This window comes from Lactuca saligna, chromosome 5, assembly GCF_052625555.1.
Source record: "Lactuca saligna cultivar CGN05327 chromosome 5, ASM5262555v1, whole genome shotgun sequence".
NCBI classification, from domain to species: domain Eukaryota; kingdom Viridiplantae; phylum Streptophyta; class Magnoliopsida; order Asterales; family Asteraceae; genus Lactuca; species Lactuca saligna.
In genome coordinates this window covers 52351820-52361061 of record NC_136421.1, presented here as the reverse complement: position 1 = coordinate 52361061, position 9242 = coordinate 52351820, and positions in this window count along the sequence as shown.

The window sequence follows — 9242 nt, the reverse complement described above, 5'->3', positions numbered from 1 at the left end:
AGAGCATAGATCATAAAATAATGTGGGTTAAGAAGAAATTTAAGGTGTAACTTGAAGTTAAACTTCTTAAATAAGAGTAGCTTACCAAAATGGATGAGTTTTTGATGATGTCTTCTTGAAACACCTACACAATTCACAAAATTGGGGAGGAAATTATGAGAGGATTTCTTTGAGTTTTAGGAGCAAAAGATGAGAAGAAATGTTGAGTATAAAAATGAGGGGTGATGGTGAGGAGGCCTTATGGCTGTGAGTTTTGAAGAGGGGTGAGGGAGAGAGAAAACTTGCCTATATACATGAGAAACTTACATTGTTGTATGGTGGTTTTGGTGCATGGGTGATCGCCATGAAACATTGAGGTGGCACTTGCAAATTAAACCCCTTTTTCTGTTTTTTTATTTAAATGAGTCGAGAATAAGCTAGAAGAAAAAGGTAGTGAGATAGTCTGCGCTATTTCTTGAACGAGTTCGAATTTATGGAGCCCAATAATATTTTTCGGCCAATTAGGCCCCTTTTATGGGTTTACAGCCCAAAGGTGGTGAAGGAATGGGGTTTACGGCCCCATGAAACCTAGGAAGGTAGTTTACAGTCCATTAGCATTATTTATGTGGGTTTTGGCCCAATAAGGCCCATGAAAATGATATGAAACATTCTAGGCCCATTATGGCCCAAATGTTATAGTTTAATGAATGTGGGTCCAGTTAGAGCCTAAATAGGGTTCCTAGGCCCAAAGTGGTTAAATTGAAATTTTATTGGTCTATTAGGCCCAATAAGAGAATCCTAGTCCATATTAACTTGAATAGGGATTTCTAGGGGTTTTAATCCAAATGAGATGTATTGTATTAGGTTTTTTGAACTTAGATCAAGAGTTTGGATTCAAATGGATGGTTCGATTAAGCATAAAGTATGATTTTCACTTAGAGTACATGGCTTATACTAGATGGTGTTTACATAAGAATATAATTTCCTAGCTAAAATGCTAGTTGTGACATCATCCCCCGTTAGACGGAATTTTCATCCCTAAATTCTTTCAAAAGATAGGTTCATGAATGAGAGAATAGGTGAGGGTACTTCTGCTTCATTTGGTCTTTGCGTTCCCTAAAATCATGGTTTGAATGAGAGAATAGGAGATGTCGTCAATCTGAGGGAGTAGGTATCGGTTTTTTATAATGAGCTTATTCAATTCCCTAAAATCTATGCACATTTTGAGGGACCCGTCCTCTTAACGAACAAGATTAGAGCTCCCGAGGGTGAGAAGCTTAGTCTGATGAATCCTTTGCTCAATAATTCTCTTAACTGACTGGGATAAGTCCTGAATTTTGGTGGGAGCTAACCTATACGGTGAATTGGCAACTGATGTGACTCCTGGTATGAGGTCGATTCGAAATCCAACTTGTCTTTCTGGGGGTATTCCCGGAAGGTCTTCAGGAAATACATCCGAAAATCGCATGCCAGTGGGATGTCTTAAAGGTTGATTTCTTCTTTGGCTTTGTCTAGAACAGAAGCGAGGAAAACATAGTTCTTCTTGTGTAGGCACTTCTGTGCTTTGATGCATAATATGAGACAGAGATTGGCGTCCGATTTATCGCCATAGATTATTAGGGCTTCATGATTAGGGAGGTGAAGGCCAACGGCTTCCTCGTGACTCATAATATCATCACGGTGGGGGATTCACCAATCCCTACTGATTATCACATCAAAACTCCTAATATTTACTGGCATTAAATCTATTTGAAATGAATGGTTGTTTAGTGTTAAGGTGCACCCTACATAAATACCTTTGGTTGATTCAGTTTTTCCCATTAGCCATCTCCACAATGAAGGCTTTGTTTAGCTTCTAGGGTTGTTGTTTCAGTAAGTGTTTGAATATGTTACTAACGAAGCTTCACCTAACTCCACCATTGAATAAGATGTAAGCAAAAGAGTTGTTAAGTTGGAACATACCAGGAACAACCGTCGGGTCTTGGACTGCTTCACCTTGACCCAAGGTCAAGACCCTTCCTGATCCTCTTGCTCTTTGATTGTTAGCCTTGGGGAAATTGTGCCTGAAGTGACTGGTTCCTCCACACCCATAGCAGGTGTGACTAGCCCCATCATTGGTGTTGTTGTTACTACTGTTACGATTGTTGTTGTTGTTTGACTACTGATTTTGTTGTTGATAAGTTCTACAATATCTGGCGGTGTGACTCTTTCGGTTGCATCTATTACAATACGGCTTCTCTCAGGCTCCCTTATGATGGAAATTGCACTTGTTGCATTTTGGAAGGCTTCTAGCATATGGTCTCGCTGGTGTTGATGTAGTAGGTGTCATGGTCACACAGGCAACAACACCATGTTGCTTCTTCGAGAACCCTTGAGTTGGCTGTCCCTTTCTCTTACTTTCAGACTTTCGCTTCATGCTCTTAACCTTGGAGTTTGGAGTTCCTTTATAAGTTGTCACTCGTTGGTTTCCTTGCTCCTTTCTTTGGTTGGAGTTGTCGATGCTATTTCCACCTCTATTGGTGTTGTTTGTGTTGAGTTGTACCATAGCAGCGGTTACGGTAGTTGTTACAGTAGCTTCGAATGTAGCATAGTCCATCTGTAGGATTGGTGTCTCACAAGCGTCCTAGTTATTTTTGTGGGATGACATTTTCTGCTGCATGATGATAAACAAGATCGTAAGTAATGTTGGTCATTTCTAGTTGTACTTTATAAATTTTGTGTTTTGTCGTATGATTCACAATGTTTCAATCTACATCCCAATGATGTATTTAAGGTAGTATATAATCATAGATTCGGCACGAATATTAATTCTATCCTTAGAGTTCATAGTTTTTTTTTTGGTTTTGAGATCCTATCTAGCGGTTTCGGGGGTTCGGTTGTGCATATAAATGAATTCATGTAGTAACATGAAATTAGAAGAACAAATAGTTGTTTCATTAGTCAGTACCATCTTAGTATATGAAAGAGAGTTATAACGGACAACAGTAGGGGGAAAAAGTTGATCCTAATCATGGCAGAAAGTGTCTGGTGGTGGTGCTGATGAAGTGGATGCACCCCAAAGATGAGCTACTTGTTGCTCGGTATCTCGTAGTCGTACTTCCCAAACTAACTGTCTTGCTCTGGAGTCCCTGATCACTCCTTGTGTTTGTCTCTCAGCTCTTTCTATAATAGCTCGCATTTGGTCCATTTGATTGGGGGCGTCCTAAGCTTGGTTGCCAATGTCTCGGGTGTGTCGAACCGTGACTTGGAGGGCCGGTCAGCTGGTCTTCCAATACTAAGATCAAAAAGACCTCCGTTCATACTGTATGGTGGTTGTATCCCCTGCTCGTGACTCCATCTCCTAATATTGTGTGCCCATGGGGTGTGGGGCCATCGAGGCCCATATGATAAGGTGGTACTCTGGCCATGTATGGAGAATTGTTGACCTCGGACTCTGTGTCTGATTCATCATCTTCATTGCACTTGAACTCTTCCTGTTCGAGGTCTACCACTGGTTCGTCGGGTTGATCTACAAGTTCTACTTCATGTTCCTTATCTGGTTCTTCCTATGAGTCTTATTCTGGGTCTTCCTCTAGATCAAGCGACCCTGCATTCCCCTAATTAGGGGATAAGGGTCTCCCGGCTAATGATACCTGGCCATAGTGTCTGCTCAAAAGTGTATAAATACTAGAAACAAATAGCACACCAAATACTCCTATAGTATTTTAATTTTGTTTAGGCTTGGTTCCATACGGCCTTTGGATAATTGGATGGTAACTTATTGATTCATTGTCCATCACGATTTCTCTCGAGAACGTCTTGGTCGTATTTTGAATGAATGTAGTTGATCAGGCAACATTCATCCCCAATACGACTACATAACTGCCCGGGTTTAATCGCGATGTTGAAATCCTCCAAAGACTTTTAATGTTCTTGTTGTGTTAATACTCCAAGATGCACACATAGGTATGTATTTTAATTAGTATGTTCAGAGTTATTTAGTCCCATTGTATTTATAGTTACATATATTGTATGATTAAATATGCTAGTTGGTTATAAACAATACTCTGATACCAATCTGTCACACCTCGAAACCAGACGGTAGAAACGACCGGGGGCTTTTACGTGACTTCATCTTGAAGTATCATCACATTGAATATAAATGAAACATAACTTCATCATCATCACATTTGCAGTATAACAACGTCCATTGTTTATATCGAGTATTGAATTTGAATATTACATGTCCCAATCGTCAAAGTATGATGAAACGAAATATCCATTAGTTTGTTTCGCTCAACCTGCTTCAACGGTTTCCCGAGAATACAAGTTAATTTGAAAAGGTCAACATAAAAATGTTGGTGAGTTCATAAGCATGTTTGTAAAAATGATTTGTATAACTTTTTTAATCACCAGAAAATCCAATATTTTCTAAAACCAGTTTTCATAAGTTTGTGTCCGATCTTGTGTTAATGCAGGTGTTAATGTTTATTAGAATGTATCTAGATAATGCAGAAAATGTAAAGAGAATGCAAAGAGAATGTCCCCAGACAACCTAATGTTGTCTGAAAAAGAATATGCTGCCATACCATCCCCCGAGGTTGAGTACCAGTGCGAGTATGTTTCTGATTAAATCCCAATAGAAAAGAGAATGGTCTCCCATAAATTTGAATGTTAATTCCTCCAAGTGAGCCGTTACAGCCATACTTGTTAATGAAAATAATATTGCCTATCTTGGCATCTAAAAAATGCTGACTTGTTTAAGGTACGGTTTGTCACCATAGACTGGACTCATCTAAGTGTACCGAATAGCTCAGGTGTGGGGCGTAACCCCCATATAGATCTATACACAAACTCACGATCTCCTTCCATGAAAATTAGGTTATAACTACAAACTACGATCATACACTCAATAGGTGTCAACCGACAAATCTCACTAGATCCTTTATCGAATTTACTCGAAGAGAAACATAAAACACTTATTCCAGGGCAAATAAACCATGTAAGTGAACCACTAAAGCATCGCTAAACATGTAAGTCATTTCAAGGCCCAATAGGAATGAGATTGTATAACATGGGCCCGAAATATATGTAAAAGGACTATTAAGGCTCATTTCACATGTTAGGTATTTACAGGCCCAAGTAGCACACAATTAGTATCCAATGTCCATCACACATGTTAATGGGTTAATGAGGCCCAATAAACATACAAATAGTATTCGGGACCCATCAAACATATAAATGGGCCACTAAGTTCCAATAACATGAAAATGACAAAATTAGCCCATTTATTATTTTATTGCTAATTTTAGCCAAATTATCTAGGAAAATAGCATAAAATCCCACTTTTTGTAAAAATGACCTTCTTGACCCAATAAGCCAAAAATTTACAATTAAGGCCCAATCTTAGTAAAGATAACACTTTAGTCCCCTTTTTGTTCCAAAACTTGTATTTATGGCTAGTTATTGATAAAAATAACATTTTTAACCCATTTTTGTCAAAAATATCATTTTTGGCTTGATTTTTGTGAAAATACACATTTTTCTTGTTTTTGACTTTTCTGACCCGTTTGTTGGAAAACTTGTAGAAAAGTCATCGTAAGTCGAAATTTTGATCCGTAAACTCTGGAAGTTTGGAAATTTTGTCTACTTTGATCACATGTTTTCTCATAAATTTTAATGGCCCGAATCTAGTGTGAAATTTCTCACCTTCTCATACTGGTTCGAGATTATTTCAAATATGATAGGATGTATTGTAAAATTTTCCACAACAATTTTGAAAATATTACCTTTAAGGTGGTCAAAATAGTTTGAGGTTGGATCAAAACTTTTCTGTTAAAGGCTGATTTTTCAGTTTAAGTTATCCATGTTAGTACACAACACTTGTTTTTGCTATTTTAAATGTATAACTCCTAGATCTACAAGTTTACATCTATTATATGTGATAACACATATTTTTCTCAAGGTTCTTATGAAGATCCAAGTGATAATCTTCGTTTTCCTAGCTTTATGAAGTAAACAACACATAATCACCAAATAATTGATGACAACACACATAGTCATGAATATAAAAATAGATCTACACAAAACAACTTGTATTCTCCCCCAAAACAAAGTAAAAATCGAAAATAGGGGGTATGAACTCACATTGCTTTGATGTTTTCAATTTTTGGTGATGAAAAGAGGAGATCTCGGCCCTAGGTGTGTTCTTGGGATTATTTTAAATCTCTAAGATGTTCTAAGAGCATAAATCATAAAATAATGTGGTTTAAGAAGAAATTTAAGCTGTAACTTAAAGTTAAACTTCTTAAGTAGGAGTATCTTACCAAAATGGATGAGTTTTTGATGATGTCTTATTGAAACACCCATGAAATTCTTGAAATTGGGGAGGTAATTATGAGAGGATTTCTTTGAATTTTGGGAGGAAAAGATGAGAGGAAATGTTGAGTTTTAAAATGAGGGGTGATGGTGAAGAGCCCTTATAGTTGTGAGTTTTGAAGAGAGGAGAGGAAGAAAGAAACCTTGCCTAGATACATGAGAAGCTTACATTTCTGTATGGCGGTTTTGGTGCATGGGTGACCACCATGCAACATGGAGGTGGCACTTGCAAATTAAACCCCTTTTTGCTTTTTTTTTTTTTATTTAAATGGGCCGAGACTTAGCTAGGAGAAAAAGGAAGTGAGATAGTTTGGGCCATTCCTTGACCTAGTTGGAATTTATGAAGCCCAATAATACTTTTAGCCAATTGGGCCCCTTTTATGGGTTTATGGCCCAAAGGTGGTGAAAGAATGGGGTTTACGGCCAATGAAACCCAAGATGGTATTTTACAGCCCAATGAAACCCAAGATGGTAGTTTACGGCCCATTAGCATCATTTATGTAGGTTTGGCCCAATAAGGCCCATGAGAATGATATGAGACATTCTAGGCCCATTATGGACCAAATGCTATAGTTTAATGAATGTGGGTCCAATTAGAGCCAAAATAGGGTTCCTAGGCCCAAAGTGGTTAAATTCAATGTTTAGTGGTCTATTAGGCCCAATAAGAGAGTCCTAGTCCATATTAACTTGAACCGGGATTTCTAGGGTTTTCAATCTAAATGAGATGTATTGTATTACGTTTTGAACTTAGATCAAGAGTTTGGATTCAAATGGATGGTTCAATTAAGCATAGAGTATGATTTTAACATAGAGTACATGCATTATACTAGATGATGTTTACATTAGAATAGAATTTCCTAGTGAAAATGCTAGTTGTGACATAATGCAGTTTCATATAATCAATATATAACCAACTCATAGTGAACAACTCATATCTCTAGGTTTGAAGACTTATATGATATTACCATGTCACGATCACTCAAGATAAATTCCATGAAGTGATACAAGTGAGCATGGGTTGAATCCAATACTTAGAACTTATGAGCACTCATGAGTGTTGTAGCAACTCTTGTTATGTCCTACATCTTAGACATGTACAAGCCCACTCATGACAGTCTTGATTCATATCTACTTCCAACATATGATTGACTGTGGAGAATTTGAATAATATGATATACCATAACATATTTATTCTGGAAGTCAAAACATGCAAAATGAAATGATAGTAAATAATTAATAGAAGATCGCAGCACTTTATATATAAATAAACAACAAATTTTATTTATCATCAAATGTCTAATTTTAAAAACTAATATCATCCTTTAGCCCTGTGCATCTCGCATACTGTAGATGCTTAACCCTACCCAGTCCATTTTCTGAGGGGATCTGTTGGGTTCCCATCCGATGATACCCTCTTTGCCACGATGAGCCCTTCTTCTATTCGATATCTGATGAAATGGTATTTCATGTCAATGTGTATGATCTTTCGTGATCCCTTGGTTCCTTGGCTAAGGCAACTACACTTTCACTATCATAGGAAATTTACATAGCCTCCTTTATAGCTGGTACACCTCCAAGGTCTCCAATGAAGTTCTTTAGCCATATAGCCTCCTTCGCTGCCTCACTTGCCGCTATATACTCTGATTCGCAAGTTGAATCGGCCACTGTCTCCTGCTTGGAACTTTACCTAGTATTTTCTCCCCCGTTTAAGGTAAAGACCTTGCTTGACTGAGAGCGGAAATTATCCCTATAAATCTCGAATCTAGCATCACTATACCCTTTTAATCTCAATTCATCACTCTCACCAAGGGTAAGGACCCAGTCCTTAGTCCTCCGTTGGTACATGAGAATGTTCTTTACCATAGTCCAGTGAGCCTTGCCAGGGTTCCCCTGATATCCGCTGACCATGCTCAATGCAAAGGAAACATTAGGGCGAGTACAAGTCAGAGCATACACGATTGATCCTAAAACGAAAGCATACGGTACTCGACTCATCTCATCTATATCAACCTCTGTACTCGGGCTCTGAGTCCTACTGAATATGGCATTACTATGGATTGGTAACTCTCCATTCTTTGAATTCTGCACGCTGAAACTATTCATCACCTTATCCAAGTAAGTACTCTGACTAAGTCCAATTAGCCTTTTACTCTTGTATCTCAAAATCCTTATCCCTAGGATATACACAACTTCTCCAAGGTCCTTCACAGCGAAACACTTCCTAAGCCAGGACTTTACATCCTGCAAAGTTGGGATTTCATTTCCTATGAGTAGTATGTCATCCACATATAATAACAAAAAGCTAACTATACTCCCACTAGCCTTGACATATATACAAGATTCATCTTTGCTCATCGAAAAGCCAAACTCTTTGACTTTCTCATCAAAACAATGATTCCTTTTGCGAGGTGCTTGTTTCAATCCATAGATGGATTCCTCAAGCTTACTCACTCTATTAGGGTACTATGTACTGACAAAACCCTTTGGCTAACTCATGTAAACATCCTCAGCTAACCTTCCATTAATGAAATCGATTTTGACATCCATTTACCATATTTCATAATCATGTAATGAAGAAATGGCTAACATAACATTAATAGACTTAATCTTTGCTACTGGTCAAAAAGGTCTCATTATAATCAACTCTAGGAGTTTGAGAAAAGCCCTTTGCAACCAGTCACGCCTTATAAGTGTGTACATTTCCATCCATGTCAGTCTTTTTCTTGAAGATCCATTTTGACCCGACTATCTTACGACATGGTACATTGTTAACCAAGTTCCAAACTTGATTGTCATAAATGGATTGTATCTCGCTGTCCATAGCCTATTTCCATTCAGCTGCCTCGAGGCTTACCATGGTTTCCATGTAGCTATTAAGTTCATCCAAACTTACCAGTATTCTATCA